At 38.6% G+C, this 21,927-nt stretch overlaps 1 long non-coding RNA gene across 1 annotated transcript in view; it reads right to left on the bottom strand.

The window, feature by feature from the left end:
* Positions 1-21,927, bottom strand: part of LOC122802830 — a 92,906-nt gene that overhangs the window by 24,829 nt on the left and 46,150 nt on the right. The window contains exon 2 of the long non-coding RNA XR_006364987.1: positions 12,660-12,783. This is a non-coding gene — a long non-coding RNA (uncharacterized LOC122802830). The remainder of the gene's footprint in view (positions 1-12,659; positions 12,784-21,927) is intronic.

Genomic DNA, 21,927 nt, shown 5'->3' with positions numbered 1-21,927 from the left:
ACTGTAGCAGATATTTGTCTTTAGAAATAATCCACTTACACTGATAATGATTTCATATATTATCATCCTTCTAAGCAAAACTAAATCAACCAAATAACCTATATTTTCACTTTCAACAAGTCTGATACACCCAACTTGCATAAATCTCCCATGGCCCTATCCTACTGAAATATATAGCCACCGAGAACCCCAACTCTAATCCTAAACCTCCCCTCCTAGTCCTTAAAATTAAACTCCACAATCACTTCCTAATACTCACATTTAGTTACATAAACCTAAATGCCGTGATCACTATCCATCCCTAACTCTCTATCCCAGTCCATAACCCTAACACTCTAATCCCCCTTCAACTTCCTGACCTTATCTGTAAATCCTAGATTTAGCAGTGTGAGTGACAAATACCCACTTACTTAGAATATCAGCTGCTAACAGCTACATCTTGTTGAACATAGTTTCACTGTAAATGAAGAAGCAAACACAATTCAACAAAATGCTGCAAAACTTGCCTTCAGTGAAATCCTCTCAGAAATTAGTGAAACCAACTATTTCAACTTTAAACAATTAAAACAAACTAAAAAATTCAAAAGAAACCTGATGAAGCAACTGTAAAAGAAATAGCTTTATTGAAACAAGGTTAAGTGCTTTTGTTCCACTATATATGGGAACTTCATCAGAATCCGGTTGCTTCAGGAAGTGGTCTTCGAACTTTTAAATTAATGAAACCCACTGTGGCTGGGGTACAACAAAATAAATGATAGAATAGCATTATTTTTTTTTTCATATTCTAGCTATCCTTCATATTCCAGAATCTGACCTGGATGCCAGCTATGAACTCACACATAAAAATATTGAAATATTATGATCCAGGAAAGCTAACAAATATCTAATATTTAATATTTAATATTGTAATATCATATAAATATATATATATATATATATATATATATATATATATATATATATATATATATATATATATATATATATATGGGTCCACTGTGTAATTTCGAAATACTGCAATCTCGAATTAAAGTATTTCGAAATCACAAAGCCAAAAACCCAACCACAACTCATAAACTCGAAAACACACAACTGCAAAATTCAAAATCCTGCACCAACTCTACACGTGCAGTACACACATAAACATACACAAGCCCCCCCACAATCAAACAAATAAATCTAAACTACACAATCAAACAAATAAATCTAAACTACATGTAAGCAGGGGGGCAAGCCCTCCTACTTATATATTCTAACTCCGAGATCCCACAAACAGAAACACAAACAAAACTCACACACACACACACACACACACACACACACACACACACACACACACACACCTTATAGTCCCTCAAACACACACATAACAGTCACAACACACACTTACACACACTAAACTTCTAACTAACATACTTACACACACACACACACACACACACACAGACACACACGCACACACACACACACACACTTACCAAAATGGAACCAAAACTTCCAAACACTGCACTGCCGGAAGCAGAAATTCAAAATATCCGTGCTTCTGTATTTTGAATTTCGAGCTTCTGCTGGTTTCAGAAATGTGAGTCCACGTCTTTGTAAATTTGAAATACTGAAATTCGAGATTTCAGTATTTCGAATTTACAAAGTGGACCCATATATATATACATATATATATATATATATATATATATATATATATATATCTATATATATATATATATATATATATATATATATATATATATATATATATATATATAAATATATATATATATATATATACTGTATTTTCCCAAAAATATGAACAGATCTTATACTCTTTCCCCTGCCAAAATATGCATTAGGGCTTATTATCAGGGGATGCCTTATTTACCCCCCATACAACAATCTACATTTATTCATTTATTCATGTACAAAAATCAACATTTATTCATGTACACAAATCGACATTTATTCATGTACAAAAATCGACATTTATTCATGTACACAAACTGACGTTTATCTGGTACTTTTCTGTTATTGGGCAACAGTTCTAAGTAACGCGTTAACAGTTGTGTGAGAATTCTACATAAACATTGCAACAAACATTTAAACTTCAGAATATCTACACCTTGGTTTTTAAAGTGCAATATTTCATGCTTAACAGAAAGTGCAGAAATCTCTCAATGCATTTGTATTGGAGGACGGGAATACAACTGAAAGCAGAAGCAATCCATTCTGTTGCCCCACTATTGGAAAAGTTATTCAAATACAGTCATGTCATCTTCTTCTGGAACATTGTCATAAGTCTCCAACCCCCAAATTCTGGCCTGAATTTCTTGCGACTCCATTTCCTGTAGAAACATTGGCCCCAATTTGTCATACCTAGAAACAGAGCTCTCCTTAAATGAGCACTGCTTGTCCAAGTAGCCTGCTCGTAGTGCATTGGCAACACAGCTGTCAGTGATTTTATCCCATGAATTTTTCACCCAAGTCACGACCTCTTGCAGGCTAGGCTTCACAAAGCTTCCATGCTGATTTCTCTCCATTCTGTTTTCAATGCAGTCATTGAGTTCCATGCTAAATGGTCCTTGAATGACTTGTTTATTGCAATATCAAGAGTCTGTTGATAGGCAGTTATTCCTGCGGGAATCAATATTTGATCTATTCTTCTCTGTGCAAGGAATTTCTTCATGTCTTTAGTGCAGTGAGTTCTGGCTGAATCCCAGACAAGCAGACCTCTTACGCCACCTCGCAAAACAAGAGGCAGCATTGTATCGACCCACTTCCTTATAACTGTTTGTGTCCATCATGCTTTTTCAGTTTCAAGAATGTAAATGCCTGAAACATGTTCAATCTTATCTTTCTTGCCCTTGCTAATGATTAGAGGTGGGGTTTTCCTTCCATCTAGAAAAATTGCCAAAATACAGGTAACATGTGCACTCTCGTAACCAGTGGAGGGAATGTAGATTGATGAGGCACCCCTCTGACCAATTGTTGTTTGAGATTCCTGGCCCATACACACTGCAATTTCATCCATAGCAATCATGTTGGAGAGTTGGTATTTAGAAAAGTCGATGCCATCAACAAAAGACTTGAAACCAAGTGGATGTTTAATGACTTCAGTATCTTTCAGCTTGAACAGTGTTGTTGATCTTCTTAAAGACAGTTTAAACCACTGAAGGAAGCCATCCAGCCAATGTTGTAATGCTTTGAATTCTTCTGGGGATTTTTCTAACAGTGGTGCCATTGCAAGGGCAAATGATTGAATATCAGCCCTGCACACAACCAAAGTCTTTGCTCACCTGTTAGCAATCCATTCGCAAATGATGTCTTCCAGCTCAGGAAAGAATGGTTGCCGATCAGATCCACACTAGCATTTCTTAGCATTTCCCTAGTCGACCTGTTGACTGAGGTTATTGTATGCTGCACGTCATTTTGGACCATTTGGAGATCTGACTTCTTCTCTTTGCAGAAAGCCATTAGATTCTTTCCCGGGAGTCCTCCACAATTCCTTTCTTGTACTCGATGGAATAGCTCTTTCTTTTTGCACTCATCTTGTCTGGGGGGGGGGGTTAATTGAAGACTTATGAGACCGAAGTGGCAACGCAAATTAGCACCGGTTAAAAAGACAAAACCACAGCCGTTCTTTATCAAGTGTGTGCACTTTACGCGTGTTGTCTGTACTTTGACCGACCAAAGTATACCTACCAGTGTTTATGGGCCAATGATCTCAACCATCAAGTATGAGTGATGATTAGGGTTACAGTAAAAATCATGGAGGACTGCTGGGAAAGAATCTTATGACTTTCTGCAAAGAGAAGACACTGAATGTCCGAATGGTCCTGAAATGGTGAGCAAAGTACGATAACCTCAGTCAACGGGTATCAATAATATTATTTTATAATTCAACATGTCCATTGTGTGTTGCTGACGATCTTAACTGGGGCTTATTTCTGGGGTATGGCTTATATCATGACCACCCTGGAAAACTATGCTAGACCTTATTCTCTGGATATATATATCTTTATTTATTGTTAATTTCTACAACCCTTCTAATAACGATACCTATAAATGTGATTTTCAAAATGACCATCTAACAGGAACAGGTATATCTGAATCCATCTTTTCACTAGGAAGGTTGTTTAAGCTAATGTCATATTAAGTACCATGTCTGATTGTGGTCGTGGGTGTATTTGATGATCCATGATCTAAATAAGGTATTATCACTAGAAACAGTTATTGATATATAAGAGAATGGCCTTAAAAATAAATGGAGAATATATACACTGGATGAATACTGATATAGAATGATATGACAAATACATTTTTTCTGTGTGTGCTTTTCACTTCTCTTCTGCCAACCATTGGCACCCCTAAAACAAGTCTTAACCTACTCATTCTCTTGTCTATTGGCAATATGGCTGCTGATGTCTGTGGGATCTCACTAGAGGGGGGCACTATCCAGACAAGTGTAAAAGCTGTTTTCCCCTACTGTCTGCATATCATCAACAGACTCCTGTAGCCTAATGCTGCAATATTGCTTGACGATCCCATGCTGTAGTCTATCTTCATCACAACCCATTGAACTACTGAGGAAGGGTTTGTTTCAGCATTATCACAGCCCTTCAATCCATAGATTCCATTGAATAGATTGTCTACCTCACCTCCTCCATACCTCTATACCACTGCCACTATTTTAACAGCCCACAGACCCAAGGAACTGCCACATTGATGAGGATGGCAGGGCACTTATCTATTCTATCTTTACCCCACTCCCTTGATAGTATGATAAGCACTTGTGCCATGATGACGTCCCAATATGCTTCCAGTTGCTTGCCCACATTCTGTCCCTGATTCTCAGAGTACTGATCTCATTGGTTTGCAGGGCCAAGCCTACATCTCCAGTGTATTAGAGATCATCCAGGAAAAATACTCTATTTGCTGGGAAGAGTTTCTGCAAGATCTGTAACATCCAGGCTCTCTGCACAGTAAGGGCAAGCTGGCATTGAATGCTGAATACATTCACACAGCATGTCAGTTCCCCAAGCCACTAGTAAAAATAAGGCAATCCTAGTCATAGTCAGGGTTTTATCCCTGTACACTATGCAGCCAGCTGGAAATTGAAATGTAATATCACAACATCTCACAAAGGGACAGTAATGAAAAGTCATTTGTAGTGTTTAAGGGCTTGTATGGGTCTTTTAATACACTCATCAAGTAAATAATAATTAAAAAGCCTGTATGACAAATTATGGGCTACAGATAATAAGAATTCCTCCTTTCAATATTGCATTTAAAAATATATTTAAATTCCATTGTGGTTTCATATATACAAATTTTATATCAGGTACATCAAAAAGGAACTTAGGTGTTGAAATGGGCATATAGTGAGGCACCAGCATAGTCCTGGCTGTATCAGAAATACTAAGGCTTCTAGTAGAAAAAGTATTCACCCTGTTCTTTCTGAACATGCCAAAAGATTTAGTAAATGAGTTGCTCATATAACTAGGACAGCAGCTTCAAAATTAATATCCTTAAATGACTCACCAACATTATTAATTCATATTTATGAGTAACTGATAGTTGGTTGGGGACTAGAATTAATTATTTGAGACATACTACTGTAGCAGATATTTGTCTTTAGAAATAATCCACTTACACTGATAATGATTTCATATATTATCATCCTTCTAAGCACAACTAAATCAATCAAATAACCTATATTTTCACTTTCAACAAGTCGGATACACCCAACTTGCATAAATCTCCCATGGCCCTATCCTACTGAAATATATAGCCACCTAGAACCCCAACTCTAATCCTAAACCTCCCATCCTAATCCTTAAAATTAAACTCCACAATCACTTCCTAAGACTCACATTTAGTTACATAAACCTAAATGCCATGATCACTATCCATCCCTAACTCTCTATCCCAGTCCATAACCCTAACACTCTAATCCCCCTTCAACTTCCTGACCCTATCTGTAAATCCTAGATTTAGCAGTGTGAGTGACAAATACCCACTTACTTAGAATATCAGCTGCTAACAGCTACATCTTGTTGAACATAGTTTCACTGTAAATGAAGAAGCAAACACAATTCAACAAAATGCTGCAAAACTTGCCTTCAGTGAAATCCTCTCAGAAATTAGTGAAACCAACTATTTCAACTTTAAACAATTAAAACAAACTAAAAAATTCAAAAGAAACCTGAGGAAGCAACTGTAAAAGAAATAGCTTTATTGAAACAAGGTTAAGTGCTTTTGTTCCACTATATATGGGAACTTCATCAGAATCCGGTTGCTTCAGGAAGTGGTCTTCGAACTTTTAAATTAATGAAACCCACTGTGGCTGGGGTACAACAAAATAAATGATAGAATAGCATTATTTTTTTTTTCATATTCTAGCTATCCTTCATATTCCAGAATCTGACCTGGATGCCAGCTATGAACTCACACATAAAAATATTGAAATATTATGATCCAGGAAAGCTAACAAATATCTAATATTTAATATTTAATATTGTAATATCATATATATATATATATATATATATATATATATATATATATATATATATATATATTTATATATATGGGTCCACTGTGTAATTTCGAAATACTGCCATCTCGAATTAAAGTATTTCGAAATCACAAAGCCAAAACCCAACCACAACTCATAAACTCGAAAACACACAACTGCAAAATTCAAAATCCTGCACCAACTCTACACGTGCAGTACACACATAAACATACACAAGCCCCCCCACAATCAAACAAATAAATCTAAACTACACAATCAAACAAATAAATCTAAACTACATGTAAGCAGGGGGGCAAGCCCTCCTACTTATATATTCTAACTCCGAGATCCCACAAACAGAAACACAAACAAAACTCACACACACACACACACACACACACACACACACACACACACACACACACACACACACACACACACACACACACACACACACACCTTATAGTCCCTCAAACACAAACATAACAGTCACAACACACACTTACACACACTAAACTTCTAACTAACATACTTACACACACACACACACACACACACACACACACACACACACACACACACACACACACACACACACACACACACACACACACACACACACACACACACACACACACTCACACTTACCAAAATGGAACCAAAACATCCAACCACTGCACTGCCGGAAGCAGATATTCAAAACATCCGTGCTTCTGTATTTGAATTTCGAGCTTCTGCTGGTTTCAGAAATGTGAGTCCACGTCTTTGTAAGTTTGAAATACTGAAATTCGAGATTTCAGTATTTCGAATTTACAAAGTGGACCCATATATATATATATATATATATATATATATATATATATATGTGTGTGTGTATATATATATATATATATATATATATATATATATATATATATATATATATAAATATGTACTGTATTTCCCCAAAAATAAGAACGGATCTTATACTTTTTCTCCTGCCAAAATATGCATTAGGGCTTATTATCAGGGGATGCCTTATTTACCCCCCATACAACAATCTACATTTATTCATTTATTCATGTACAAAAATCAACATTTATTCATGTACACAAATCGACATTTATTCATGTACAAAAATCAACATTTACTCATGTACACAAACTGACGTTTATCTGGTACTTTTCTGTTATTGTGCAACAGTTCTAAGTAATGCATTAACAGTTGTGTGAGAATTCTACATAAAGATTGCAACAAACATTTAAACTTCAGAATATCTACACCTTGGTTTTTAAATGCAATATTTCATGCTTAACAGAACGTGCAGAAATCTCTCAATGCATTTGTATTGGAGGGATACAACTGAAAGCAGAAGCAATCCATTCTGTTGCCCCACTAATGGAAAAGTTATTCCAATACAGTCATGTCATCTTCTTCTTGAACATTGTCATAAGTCTCCAACCCCCAAATTCTGGCCTGAATTTCTTGCGACTCCATTTCCTGTAGAACCATTGGCCCCAATTTATCATACTTAGAAACAGAGCTCTCCTTAAATGAGCACTGCTTGTCCAAGTAGCCTGCTCGTAGTGCATTGGCAACACAGCTGTCAGTGATTTTATCCCATGAATTTTTCAACCAAGTCACGACCTCTTGCAGGCTAAGCTTCCATGCTGATTTCTCTCCATTCTATTTTCGATGTAGTCATTGAGTTCCATGCGCAAATGGTCCTTGAATGACTTGTTTATTGCAATATCAAGAGTCTGTTGATAGGCAGTCATTCATGCGGGAATCAATATTTGATCTCTTCTTCTCTGTGCAAGGAATTACTTCATGTCTTTAGTGCAGTGAGTTCTGGCTGAATCCCAGACAAGCAGACCTCTTACGCCACCTCGCTAAACAAGTGGCAGCATTGTATCGACCCATTTCCTTATAACTGCTTGTGTCCACCAGGCTTTTTCAGTTTCAAGAATGTAAATGCCTGAAACATGTTCAGTCTTATCTTTCTTGCCCTTGCTAAAGATTAGAGGTGGGGTTTTCCTTCCATCTAGATAAATTGCCAAAATACAGGTAACATGTGCACTCTCGTAACCAGTGGAGGGAATGTAGATTGATGAGGCACCCCTCTGACCAATTGTTGTTTGAGATTCTTGGCCCATAAACACTGCAATTTCATCCATAGCAATCATTTTGAAGAGTTGGTATTTAGAAAAGTCGATGCCATCAACAAAAGACTTGAACGCAAGTGCATGTTTAATAACTTCAGTATCTTCCAGCTTGAACAGTGTTGTTGATTTTCTTAAAGACAGTTTATACCACTGAAGGAAGCCATCAAGCCAATGTTGTAATGCTTTGAATTCTTCTGGGGATTTTTCTAACGGTGGTGCCTTTGCAAGGGCAAATGATTGAATATCAGCCCTGCACACAACCAAAGCCTTTGCTCACCTGTTAGCAATCCATTCACAAATGATGTCTTCCAGCTCAGGAAAGAATGGTTGCCGATCTGATCCACACTAGCATTTCTTAGCATTTCCCTCGTCAACCTGTTGACTGAGGTTATTGCATGCTGCACATCATTTTTGGACCATTTGGAGATCTAACTTCTTCTCTTTGCAGAAAGCCATCAGATTCTTTCCCCGGGAGTCCTCCACAATTCCTTTCTTGTACTCGATGAAATAGCTCTTTCTTTTTGCACTCATCTTGTCTGGAGGGGGGTTAATTGAAGACTTATGAGACCAAAGTGGCAACGCAAATTGGCAACGGTTAAAAAGACAAAACCACAGCAGTTCTTTATCAAGTGCGTGCGCTTTACGCGTGTAGTCTGTACTTTGACCGACCAAAGTACACCTACCAGTGTTTATGGGCCAAGGATCTCAACCATCAAGTGTGAGTGATGATTAGGGTTACAGTGAAAATCGTGAAGGACTGCTGGGGAAAGAATCGTATGACTTTCTGCAAAGAGAAGACACTGAATGTCCGAATGGTCCAGAAATGATTAGCAGAGAACGATAACCTCAGTCAATGGGTATCAATAATATTATTTTATAATTCAACATGTCCATTGTGTGTTGCTGACGATCTTAACTGGGGCTTATTTCTGGGGTAGGGCTTATATCATGACAACCCTTGAAAACTATGCTAGACCTTATTCTCTGGATATATATATCTTTATTTATTGTTAATTTCTACAACACTTCTAATAAGAATACCTATAAATGTGATCTTCAGAATGACCATCTAACAGGAACAGGTATATCTGAATCCATATTTTCACTAGGAAGGTTGTTTAAGCTAATGTCATATTAAGTACCATGTCTGATTGTGTTCGTGGGTGTATTTGATGATCCATTATCTAAATAAGGCATTATCACTAGAAACAGTTATTGATATATAAGAGAATGGGCTTAAAAATAAATGGAGAATATATACACTGGATGAATACTGATATAGAATGATATGACAAATACATTTTTTCTATGTGTGCTTTTCACTTCTCTTCTGCCAACCATTGGCACCCCTAAAACGAGTCTTAACCTACTCATTCTCTTGTCTATTGGCAATATGGCTGCTGATGTCTGTGAGATCTCACTAGAGGGGGCCACTATCCAGACAAGTGTAAAAGCTGTTTTCCCCTACTGTCTGCATATCATCAACAGACTCCTGTAGCCTAATGCTGCAATATTGCTTGACGATCCCATGCTGTAGTCTATCTTCATCACAACCCATTGAACTACCGAGGAAGGGTTTGTTTCAGAATTATCACAGCCCTTCAATCCATAGATCCCTTTGAATAGATTGTCTACCTCACCTCCTCCATACCTCTATACCACTGCCACTATTTTAACAGCCCACAGACCCAAGGAACTGCCACATTGATGAGGATGGCAGGGCACTTATCTATTCTATTTTTACCCCACTCCCTTGATAGTATGATAAGCACTTGTGCCATGATGACGTCCCAATATGCTTCCAGTTGCTTGCCCACATTCTGTCCCTGATTCTCAGAGTACTGCTCTCATTGGTTTGCAGGGCCAAGCCTACATCTCCAGTGTATTGGAGATCATCCAGGAAAAATACTCTATTTGCTGGGAAGAGTTGCTGCAAGATCTGTAACATCCAGGCTCTCTGCACAGTAATGGCAAGCTGGCATTGAATGCTGAATACATTCACACAGCATGTCAGTTCCCCAAGCCACTAATAAAAATAAGGCAATACTAGTCATAGTCAGGGTTTTATCCCTGTACACTATGCAGCCAGCTGGAAATTGAAATGTAATATCACAACATCTCACAAAGGGACAGTAATGAAAAGTAATTTGTAGTGTTTAAGGGCTTGTATGGGTCTTTTAATACACTCATCAAGTAAATAATAACTAAAAAGCCTGTATGACAAATTATGGGCTACAGAAAAAAGAATTCATCCTTTCAATATTGCATTTAAAAATATATTTAAATTCCATTGTGGTTTCATATATATACAAGTTTTATATCAGGTACATCAAAAAGGAACACACGCACACACGCACACACACACACACACACACACACACACACACACACACACACACACACACACACACACACACACACACACACACACACACACACACATACCCATGCACACACACACGCATAACTTCACTATATGTACCATCTGAAGGGTTACCTCCCAGACATTCACACACACACACATGCATATATTCATTCAATTGCTTTTATGCCCCTATAGACATGCACAAATAGGGTTACACAATACACCCACAGACACAAGCACACGCATATATACACCAAGGTAGCTGCTTTTGTGCCCCTACTGACATGCATGCATGCATGACTACAAAATACTCACAGACATATGCAAACACACATACACACCATACACACTGAGGAACTGCTCTGTGATGCCTACCTATAGCTGCAGCATGTTCCATGTCTATTTCATATGGGTGAAGGGTCATTGGCATTTCTGTGGAAAGCATGCGGCTAAGTAGCACTAGGTGTTCCTGTGCATGTGGCTTCACCAGCTGGGCTACTTTCAATACTATGGTCAGTGCCAGTATAAAGCAGTTGCAGTAGATTAGCCACTGCATCACACAGACTTACCACAGTATGGAAATCTTAGGAGTTAAAATTTCGTTATTGTGGTAAGCTTTTCTGAATCACCGGGGTTAGTGTCAGTCATAGAAACTGTAGCTTGGTTAAAAAAAAAGAAAATCAAAACTGGATTTCATTTTTTCTAGGAAGAGCAAAGTAAGCACTGAAACTATATTGGTAATTGTAAACAAATACCCCTAACCTCTCTGTGACATTCTGCAATGCCTTGCCCCTTTTTTATAAATTCTATTTCTAAGTCATACTCCTTGAAAAAAAGTAGAAAAAAACACTAAAAGCGCACAGCTTTAAATTGCCCATAAGTATATTATATTCATTTCAGTGGAATCAATATAATTAAACCCATTTCATCAAACTTCAGAAACCCTGACAGTGGGAGTTCAAAAGAATTCACATATGGTTGTTTGGTATAATAAAAAGGAGTAACAATGACATGTGTATAGATGTTAGACCACCATAAAAATGTATGAAATGTCCTTGGGAAAGAGGAACAATTTTCCTATGCCACTAGAACCATCATTTTTGTGGCATCCTACAGCTAAAGGATTTAGTCTAAGATTCATGAACATATTCAAATCACATTAGATGAGATGCTAGAGTTACCTAAGAGTTTTTCTGCAGAAGCAAAGATTCTTGATAAAGAAAGTGGTTCTTGTCTCACTTTTGGTGACATCTTTGTTACTAACAAGCATAAATTTCCTTTAGGTTCTACAAAATCATGTCTCTAATGACAGCTAGACAACTTCTAGACTATCAACAGTAGAACAAGATAACCTACAAGATATTCATTTAGGCATATGCTTTTCTTCCCATATATTATACCTCTAATCATAGGAATCTTGGATTTTTCTGGATTTTTCATGGACCAACTACATCATTTTGTGACATGTCACTGTAGACTAACACTTTAAATAAAATCTTTTGTCTTATCTCACAGCCATCCCTGTTATCTAATGGCTTGATCTGTTATCATGAAGTAAGAGTTAAGCTATCTGTCAGTAACTGTAGGATTTATGTACACAGACTACACATACAGTGATGCTGTATTGTATTGTATAGTGTACCTGAAATGAGCATGGCATATTCCATTAATTTCATTCCAACGTGGAGGGCAGGAGTTCCTGAAACAAATTCCCTTATGCGGTGTTCCACATCTTTGGAGTTCTTCTTTCGTAAAATCTCTTTCGCCTTAAAACAAAAAAATGCATAAATCATATTTATAAAAACAGTGGTCTATGTGTAATTTTCTGAATAGCCATTTAATGCTAACAGCAAAATGCATGCACTGCAAGCACTAATCTTTGTATTGACACAAAACATTATTCAGTGTTTTTACATCCTTTGACAAGGGTAGAGCACAGATCCACATGGGGGGTTTTCACTACCATTCCATAAGCACAACACAAGTCCACCTATTTATGGCACTATATTAAGGTACTTTGAAGTTTAGACAGAAAGAAAGCAACTCGTCATTTTTTATGCTCACTAAACACAGCTTTGCTGTTAGGAAAGCATGCAATTTAAAGAGTAAATAAAGAAGTGTGTGTGTGTGTGTGTGTGTGTGTGTGTGTGTGTGTGTGTGTGTGTGTGTGTGTGCGTGTGTGCATGTGTGCGTGTGTGTGTGCATGTGTGAGTCTGTGTGAGAGAGAGAAATAGAGTGAGGAAGAGATACAGAGAGAGAAACTCAGAGCAAAAAGAGAGGGAAACATAGGCAATGTTCATTGTCTTCTTTTCACTGCAACTGGCAGTCCATTACCATGCAAAATCTGATGTCTTGCATTATTGAATTACTTTAATCTTTAGTAATTTACCAGCAAGTTAAACATACTATGAGTGACTAAGCTGAACAATGTGGCAAAATTAGGGACTGTTAAGAAGCATGGGGGTTTCAATGCCTTGCATCCTATGATTGTTTACATTCATTTGATCACAATGAAACATCTGAGTAATAGTCACTTGACAAAGTTGCCATAACTGCTAGATATGTGTGTCTGTATGTGTGTGTGTGTGTGTGTGTGTGTGTGTGTGTGTGTGTGTGTGTGTGTGTGTGTGTGTATGTGTGTGTATATGTGTTTTGTGTGTGTGTGTGTGTGTGTGTGTGTGTGTGTGTGTGTGTGTGTGTGTGTGTGTGTGTGTGCACGTGCTTGTTTATGCATCATGTGCATGTGTGTAGCCATTAAATACTTGCACACCATATATATTGGATGTAAAATACTTCTCCATATACTGTAGTAAGTTTGAAACATTAAGTGGAGGAAGCAATCCGTATCAAAAATATAAAAAAGTATATAGTACTAAACAAACACAAATACAAAACAATTTAGCAGATAGTCCATTCTGTATGTGTCAAATCTGTAATCAAATGTTTGATTCTCTGTAAACTGTTTGTGGGTTTTTTTTGGAGCTTTTCTCCTTGGGTCTCCACTGAACATGGACACAAGCCCAGCTGGAACAATTCGGTTAACAAATGTCAATTAACAAATAAATAAATAAATAAATAAATAAATGTAATCATATCCTCCAGGGTAAGTGTTAGAAGGGAACTGAAATCATTTTGGGGTTGGTAAGGTCCTGCATGTGGCACCAGGCCTCACAACAAGTTTGGACTTCTGTTAATTTCCCCTGATAACACCCATGTAGGGCATTACTGCTTGCATAACTGCTGTTGCATACAATAAACTTTAAAAATGGTGCAGCTTATGGGGTTATTGTAATTATATTATAACCGTGGCTCATGATGCCCATCAGAAATGCACACACACCCACAGAAGCAGGATACAATAAAGTCCACACTCAAACTAGAAACATCATAGAGTGTGTGTTTGGCATGTTAAAGTCATGGTTCCATTGTCTAAACACATTGGGGGTGCTCTGCAGTACAGCCCAGGAATCCGCATAGAAGTTCTCACAGTCTGTGCCATGTTGTGCAATATCATCTTAAGGAAACAGCTGCAACAGAGACAGCAAGGGTCAGGACCATAAATGTTTGGACTACAGGCAGGTCCAGCAACTCCAGCATATACAGATGATGATTCTGAGGGATAACTTCTTGCTGCAGAGGTAGCCAGAAGAGGTGGACATGCACAGTATGCCCTTGCCAAAGCTAAGAAGCAAAAGATGGTGCAGATACTCATCACCTAAGACTCAAAGGTTAATGCACACACTCAGTAACTAAGAGGCAAATGAAAGCACACACAACTCAACATCGAAGAACTTCACAAAACGACCCAAGCCCATGTAAGTATTAAAAGTGATGTCATCCTATGTACACAAGCTTTACTTAACCATGTAACATCTGTGTATGGATAGCATCAGAGACAGAGACAGCAAAAAAGCACATGACTTATAACTGTAGCATTGTCAAGTTAAGTGTGGAACCCGTATTACACTAACATATGGGTAACAAGATAAACTACTTGCATACTTTCAGTCATAAATGTATTCAATCAAAACCTGTATGAGGTGTCTGCCAATGGCATCATTGACTTATAGGAATGATATCTGCACCATACAGGTATGCATTGTACACAATAATTGGCATTATGTTTGTCACTTACCCTCTCTACACTATAGAGTCAACAAGACAATTATATCAACAGTTTCACAAGTAGAGTAATAAGCAGGAATGTAATATCACTAGTTTTAATGCATGACTTTTAATACTAAATTAAAAAAGCCTTCTGAAATGAATGTTAAGAGAAACATCCAGAATCCTGTTATGTACTAAATATGCATATAATAAACATACTGTTGCCTCACAGTTAGACATTGCCCGTTCAATTCTCAGTTAGAGCATCTTCTGTGTGGCGACATGCGTGAATGGGTGTTCCTCCATGAAGGTTGTGCATTAGGCCTGGCAAGCCAGCACATAATAATCTACTGCCAATCATTAGCCGACCGGATTTCCGCTGTGGCAACCCCTAACCGGGAAAAGCCGAAAGAAAGAAGAAATGAACTGAGAAAGACTCATAGCAATCCACTATGCGAATCAGGCATATATACAACCCTAAATCAAACCAGAATGAACAAAGGGCATGGCACAGTCATTGCCATTTGCACAGGGTCAGGGGCAGTAGGTCAAGGTTAACTCCAAAGTGGTAAGTGTGCATGAGTAAACAACACAGGACATTCAGTAAAGTAAGACATATTTTAGAGCAACTAACAGGAGATATATCCCAATCAACATTATGGTTTTCTTAGCTTGCATTTGTGTGGTTTGGTATGGGCAGTTTTTGTGAAATGTGTGTATGTCTGCATGATCACAGTCAAGCTCTGTGCTAGCACTACATTCTACCATGTTGGACAGCTGTGAGCTGTGCATGATAGAATTGTCAGTTTAGTGTTGTTGCTTCTGACTAAATCAACTGCCTTTGCCAGGAGTTGCACTGTCACTTCCACATCACCAGTTTGAAATGAGGATGCTACCTGAATGTGAGCAATTTCTGCTGGAAGAGCACTGTTCTCAGCTACATCCAGGACCAAAATCCCATGGCCTGTCTGGGTGTGTACACCTCAATCAATGATGGAGCAGTGGAAGCAGTGCTTTTGTATCAAAATTATTTTTTTATTGTATATTGACATGCTTTCAAAATATGAACATATATACAGTTTATGAGGAAGATAAACAATCCTTATGAAATAGTGCAGTAATCTATAGACCAATCTCCTCAAAGTAAATAGCAGTAATGGTCTGTCTCTTTCCAATCAGTCTTCCTCTTTCTACTTCCATACCAATACCATCACCTTTATATAGTATATATTCAGCCCTCTGAGCACTGTGAAGATGAAAATGAGCTGAGAAATAATTAGTGTTTCTCAATAACCCAAAAAAGTCACTTGGTGTAGGGGATGGAAACATGAGTAAGTAGCTATACGACTGCATGCACATGCCCTAGGACTGAAGGGAGGAACAATGACAATTCTTACCTGCTAATGGCTTGCAAGTGCTACTGATTACTCTGACTACAACAACAAGCAGTACTGAACAGACTTATCTCTGAACTGTGTGTATCATGCAGAGTAGACTAAAAATAAAAAATGTTAACACATTGAGAGCTATAAGAACAACCTTAATAACATTGATATCCTTGGACTAAGAGCGCACTGTTCATCTTGTATTAAAATCTGTTTAAAATGCTGATCAGCTATATTACACGTTGAAACGAAGATGCAAATAAATGCGTATGACATTTCATTTTTGTACTTAAATTGAGAGGGAAGATTTTCAGAAAATAAAGAGTAAAAGTAGTTGATAACCTGCCATTAATATGGTGCGGGCTATTATTACTCAAAAGTATTTGTCAGCATTACTTTGATCTAGTCATGTTTAAGCAAATGAGAAAGGAATATTTTCTGATCTTGTATTGGTAACAAACAGGGATAAGAAACTCAACTGAGTGTGTATTGTTATTGCACTGACCTGATGATTCAAATCCAGAAAGCTTGCTATCTGGCAAAGTTAATGCATATTTTCTGAGCGTATGATCAGGTTGTAACACATATATCTAGGAAAACTTCACAATCCTCTATTTTCATTATGATTCTTTGGCATTCGTTACTACTGACAATTTTTTGTGCTCTCATTTATTCATGTTTTGACAGAGCACACTTGGGTCTGGCATTATTTTAAAGCAGTGAATGACAGTCCACTGCCCAAGGTACACACTGAGAAATTTAATTTGCCATGCCATCAGTAGCGCAGTTTAGAGTTGCACAGGTATGCTTCACTACAGCACTCTGAATGGCAGTAAGAGAAGAAATTCTACATTGCATCTAAGTATCATTGCAGCATATGGGTTAATTGAAACTGTTTTAAACAAATAGGAAAGAGGATGCAGGGTTTGCATCCAGCTTGAAGCCATATGCTGCTTGGTATGTTTCTAGCAGATATGAAAATGCAGCTTGTACTGTGTTGTAGGGAATACAGACTGTTCTATATGCTTTTTGCCTATGCAATTTCAGCAGTGCTTAGCAGAGTTCAAGCAGGCCTCACAGTTGAAGGAAAGTGTGAACAATGTCATTTCTGTGACCTTCATTAGAGCAGCTTTGTCACCACTGTGCAGCACTACTAATGAGTGAGTGACGTGCACATGCCGCATACCTGTTTTACTGGCAAAAGCTGTAAATGAAGTGACTTTGACGCCCTAACAGAGTTGCTCTAGGGTTGAAATTCATACTGTATTAAGGGAATGTGGCAATGATTACTCCAGATTTATGATTTACCTTCATCTGAACTTTATATGATTTTCTCCTGTTTCTTGCCTTGTGCACTTGCTCACTGCTGTGCAGCCTGCAATCAAGGTTACCTGCTTAAGGAAAAAAGTGAAACTTTTTTTTTTGGGGCAGCTTTTTGTAGTGCAAATAGGCTTAACAGCAATGTGTGGACATCAGCATTCTAGCCATCACTGAATGGAGAACATCATCTTGCTGTGTAACTGTTTCTGTGGCACATGGTGTTAAGTGCACTGACTTTAAAGATAGAACACAGATGATACAGGATATTAAATCCAGATGCTTATTTACACAAAGGGTGTCAGAATGCAATTTCTAACAACACTTTGATTTAGAAGGTAATACTACATACAAATGGCTATTGTAAGCACATTTATTGCCATACATGTCTCATTAACGCTTTGATAAATATTTTTTTACAAGTAGCATATCTCATTAATAATTTAGTTGTGAAACACAGGTGTTTGTGTGTGTGTGGGGGGGGGTGCATGTGTGTGTGTGTGTGTGTGTGTGTGTGTGTGTGTGTGTGTGTGTGTGTGTGTGTGTGTGTCTTTGTGTAATTAAGCTGGATAACTACGATAATGACTTAAACTGCGTATGCATATCTCTGATGGCCAGAATAATTAAGGGAAAATCATCTTCTCTCTTCACATAGCCCAGCTCTGTGTTTAGTACAGTATGTGTAGTGAACTATGTATGTATCATGCCACAACATCTATTCATCGGCTCATGAAAGTCTATCCATCTGGCATACATTTACAAACAATAAAACTGTCTCTTTCAGTGAAATGCATTTCACAGGACTTACTAAAGTCTCACTACAGGCCTGTCTGAAGTCTATCTCCATGCTGTTTATCTATAATGAAAATGGCTGAAAGGGAATTTTCCTGTAGTACTGACAAATAATCACCTGGTTTGAAATTGATGAAGTATTTCTTCTCTAGGTTTGATTTCCAGATTGGTCAACTAGCTCTTTACAGTGTGCAATTCCAGAAATGTATTAGCTAAGTCATCCTATTTAACATCCAAAACACCAAGGATAACAATCCAAGCCATTACGCCTGTCAGGGCTGACCATCTGAAAAACTGTGAATAGGTTGAGCATGTGTCACCCACCACTGCTACCAATAAGTGATGGGCACAAATATTTGTCATCCCCATATTGGGCCAGTAATCAAGAAGCCTGAAACCTCACCACTGACACTGGATAGGGATGTGCACTTGGAATACAGATGGACACACTCAGTATTTCCAGATGTAGACCTCTCGCATCAAGTACAATTTCCCTTAAGAGCACACAGGGAACACACTCAGCTGAGGGTCTGGGATGTCTCTTTATCTGTCTCTCTCCAGATCCACAATAAAACTCCCCACTGGTACAGCTGTAGGGTTAGGTCCTCAGCCAAGTATCCAAGCCAAGTCCTCCAGCACCCTTTCTGTAAACCCAGTGCTTCATGTTCCTGCCCCAGGTAGCTAACACACACACACTGAGAGAGTTAATTTATACACACACAGACATGCACACACACACACACACACACACACACACACACACACACACACACACACACACACACACACACACACACACACACACACACACACACACACTCCTGGGAAAGGCTGGCACAGATTTACCTGCTGTGCCCCCTTCTGCCCAGAGTATAAGGTAGTTATCACTGCCACTAGACACTTCACAATCAGCTACTCTAAGGCCCTTAACAAAGGTTGTCCAATTATACTGTGTAATATTAATACTAATAAAAATTATAGTAGTTCACCAGGATTGCTAGGCCTTCTGGAGTGGCCCACACAGTGTCAACAAATAAATAAAGTACTCTCAAAGGTTAGATTCTCTTTACAAGAACCAGTCACAATAAAATTTTAAATATATTTAAAAATAAATAATAAAAGGACATGAAAATATTGAATATATATTCACAGTAGACCACAGAGTTCAATGCACAATGGTAATTCCCAGATATGCTCAGAATTAGTCCAAAATGACAAAAAATACACTGAACCCACAGATATTGCCAACATCCTAGCTGACAGGTTCAGCGCAAACGTCTCCCCCCCCCACCAAAAGGGCAAATATCTATCCCAGCAGAGTGCTGCCCCCCTGACATCTCAGATGCTCAGGTAAGAGCCGCCCTCTCCAAAGCAAAAAACACAGCATCAATGGGACCAGACAGTGTCCTGGGCTGCGTCCTACATGAACTCCTAGAAGAGCTAAACCCAAACATAAAACTACTGTTCAATCTCAGCCTTACTATAGGATATGTGCCCAAAGAGTGGCGTACAGCAACAGTGGTCCTTCTCCATAAAGGTGGTGCCTCAACGGATCCTGGAAACTATCGCCCCATAAGCCTGACTAGCTTGGTCTGCAAAGCTATGGAAAAGATCATCATGGGCCTCATAAATAAAGATATTGGGGACCTAAAGACACTGGATCCTACCCAGTTCGGCTTTGTTAAGGGCAGATCCTGCCTCTTAAACCTGGTTGATTTCTTTGAAACAGTCACCAAGGCGATTGACGAGGGGAAGGTGTTCCACACAGCCTACCTGGACCTCGCAAAAGCCTTCGATACAATACCCCACTCGGGCATTATAGATAAGCTCACCAGCTTAAATATAAACCCCTATGTCACTAGATGGATTGCAAACTGGCTCAAGGACAGAACCCACATGGTTAGAATTGCTGGAGCCATGTCAGACTCCAAACCAGTTACAAGTGGTGTCCCACAAGGCTCAGTCCTGGGACCTCTCTTGTTCGGTATATATTTCTCGGAAGTACAGGCCAACACGGAAGGACTGTGGCTGACCAAGTTCGCAGATGACTGCAAACTGGGCGCCATAATCGACTCTCCTGCCGACACAAGCATCCTCCAAAAGGGCCTCATAGAAACAGACAACTGGTGCCAGAGCCATGGTCTCAAGCTAAATGCCAAAAAGTGTATAGTCATCCCCTTTGGAAAAAACAAAGTGCCCACAAATTACCACATAGGTGGTAATCCATTAAGTACAGAAGAAGTAATTAGGGACCTGGGGACCCAAGTTGATAGCAGTCTCTCATTTGACAACCACGTGGCCAAAGTGGTTAGAAAAACATTTTATATAGCCCACCTAATCATGAAGGGATTCACATCTAGATCAGGGGAGGTCATCGTGCCTCTTTACTCATCCCTCATCAGGCCCATAATTGAGTACAATGCCCCTTTTGGGACGTACCTTACCAGACACCTGCAGCAACTGGAAAGACCCCAAACGTACCTCACCAAGAGGATCAAAGGGCTCAAACAGATGCCATATGCTGCCCGGTTAAAGAAACTCCAGCTCTACTCAGTGGCATACCGCCTGTTCAGAGGCAATCTGTGCCCGATGTATAAAGCCATGTCCAACCCGGAATTAATGGACATGCTGCACCTCAGAAAATCTAAATCCCATCGAGCTACGCGCTCGAGAGACTTGAACCTCAGCACTGAAATAAATAGGACATGCTGGAGGGACAGATTCATAACCCAAAGGCTCCCTTCACTCTGGAATAAAATCCCAGTCCAGGTTAGGCAGAGTCCCTCATTGACTCTCTTCAAGAGGAATCTTGATGAGTGGATGGGAGATCGTAGGTTTACCCTGGGTATCAATTCTGTGTCACTGTTAGATAGAGGCACAGTATACTAACCTCGAAAAAGGGCATAGCAAAATAAATTTAAAATGGGTGGCGAAAGCCAAACACATTCTGGCTAGGCTTATAAATGCCTTAGGGCAGATAGCCTAGTATGAACCTATGAACCTAAATATTGAAAACAACATTAATGGACAGACCCATACAAATAAACAAAAACAATCTCTAAACTAAGCTTCACTATATTCCTGACTGAATCTAAGAATTAATCTGAGAATTTTTCTGTTCCCTGGTAACTTACTTGGGCAAGGCAAGATGAAATATGTTATCAGTCTTTCTAGTCAGGCTTCCAGACAGAATACATTATATTCTGAGATTACTCCCTGCAAAATATAATATCCAAGATGACTTGTAGAATGACCTCATCTGGTCACCTGACTTTAGGTTCCCACAAAATCTCCTTTTCAAGTTTGAGA

This window comes from Protopterus annectens, chromosome 5.part0 (assembly GCF_019279795.1).
Source record: "Protopterus annectens isolate FY-2018-M chromosome 5.part0, PAN1.0, whole genome shotgun sequence".
Taxonomy (NCBI): Eukaryota; Metazoa; Chordata; order Ceratodontiformes; family Protopteridae; genus Protopterus; species Protopterus annectens.
This window is presented reverse-complemented; position numbering and strand designations above follow the sequence as displayed.